The sequence below is a fragment of the Jaculus jaculus genome, chromosome 12, assembly GCF_020740685.1.
Source record: "Jaculus jaculus isolate mJacJac1 chromosome 12, mJacJac1.mat.Y.cur, whole genome shotgun sequence".
NCBI classification, from domain to species: domain Eukaryota; kingdom Metazoa; phylum Chordata; class Mammalia; order Rodentia; family Dipodidae; genus Jaculus; species Jaculus jaculus.
In genome coordinates this window covers 63,632,138-63,633,848 of record NC_059113.1, presented here as the reverse complement: position 1 = coordinate 63,633,848, position 1,711 = coordinate 63,632,138, and the positions used below count along the sequence as shown (strand labels likewise).

The window sequence follows — 1,711 nt, the reverse complement described above, 5'->3', positions numbered from 1 at the left end:
TCTGTACAACCACTCAATCCTGCTTGTCTATCTGTGGGGGGGGAAATGGGCTTAGTAAAATGTGGCATATACATTAGTTTGCTTTAAATGCAAAGATTAATTGTTTTTGGTTCCACTGTGTCATAACCAAAAGCATTTCTGCTTTGACAATACAGTATGAAAAAGTTCCCTTATGTACATAGGTACACTTCATCAATAAAGTTTTTCCTTAAATCTATTACAATGTATCTTTACAACTGAAACAACTGATCTTTACAACAAAAGTTAAAGTTGACAAAGTAGAAATAATTCCATTTTTACAGCACTTTGGTTTTCTGAAGTTTTACTTTAGGCATAAAGGACATCGTTGAAACGTTTTCCATAGTCTGCAGGATCAATCTGAAGCTCTAGTTCTTCACCATTTTGCTTCAGTTTGTGGAAATCACTGACTCTGTCCTTGGTGGCCTGCTTCAGTACGTCTGTTTGAATTTTGGGTTCTCTCACCAAGTTTGAATCTGGAATTAAGTGCTGAAGAGGATTGGAAGTTTTCTGTTTGGACATACCAGGATTTCCATTGTGGTTTACATGTGAACCTGGAGCCACATTTGCTGAAATAGATTGTCCAGTTGGGAGATGGGAGATTGCTTGATGACTTTCATGTGGAGAACCTAAAACAGGGGGCTTCTTTAAAGCAGCAGGAAAATCGTCAGCTTTTGCTAGGTCATTCTCTTCTATTCCAGGCATGCCTGCATCACCAACTCGTTTGATTTGTTCTTTCCCATGTGGAATATGATTACTTGAGGGTTCCTCATTTGCAGCATTCTCAGCTATGTTTGGAATATTGTTAGGTATTACATGATCATTTATACCCAGTTCTTTTCCATCATTTGATTGAACCTTGGGACCTCCTGCTTTTGTTCCTGTAAAAATTGGTCTGCTAACTTTTTAATATTTTCCTCATGTTGTGCTCTTAACTCCTTGATCTGTTGTCCACACTGAAAACTTTCATATTCTAACCTCTTCACAAGATAAGTATTATTCTTCCTATAGTCTTGAAGCTGATCTTCTTGTTGAAGAAACTCCTAGCGAAGCTCAGCAAGTTGTTCCTTTAAATGATGTATATCTGCCATCTGATAAGCTATGTTGTTCTGTAGTTTAACCTTGTCACCCTCACATCTTTTCCGCAGGCCCTCTATGGCCTGCAGCCGGCTGCGGCCAGAGTCGGCCTCCTTCTGGTCGATGTGTTTCTATGTGTGTCCACAATGAGCAAGAGGTCGGAATTGCGCTTCTCCAGGCGTCCACGGGCCACCTCGGTGCGCTGGACCTGGCCCTGCAGCTCAGCCACCTCCTCCTGAAGCAGAACGTGAAGGGAGGAGATGCTCCAGTAGTTGAACGCGAGGATGACGATCACCACCAGCAGCACCACCAGCACGAAGGAGGCAGGCGGCCGGCCCGCCGGTTAGCCCCGAAACCCACCATGGGGTCAAAGCCGGCTGTCCCGCGGGGCCTCGCCTCGCCTTGCCTCCGACACCTGCGGGCAGACGCTCAGGCCTCCCTCGGTGGGTATGCGGACCCCGGGGCCTGTGGGAGGAGGAGGCGGCGGCAGAGGCGGGCTCGCAGGCTCCCGAAAGTTCTTCTTAATGTGTTTCTTCTTTTAAAAAAAAAAAATTAAAGGCTAGGATAATTTTTATTTAACTGACCTGGAACTCACTCTGTAGTCCCAGGCTGGCCT

The 1,711-nt window shown here is 45.1% G+C and overlaps 1 pseudogene; it reads right to left on the bottom strand.

Annotated features, from left to right (window-relative positions):
- Nucleotides 1–327: 327 nt before the first annotated feature.
- LOC101594734 lies at nt 328–1,507 on the bottom strand (annotated as a pseudogene).
- Between the last annotated feature and the right edge of the window lie 204 nt (nt 1,508–1,711).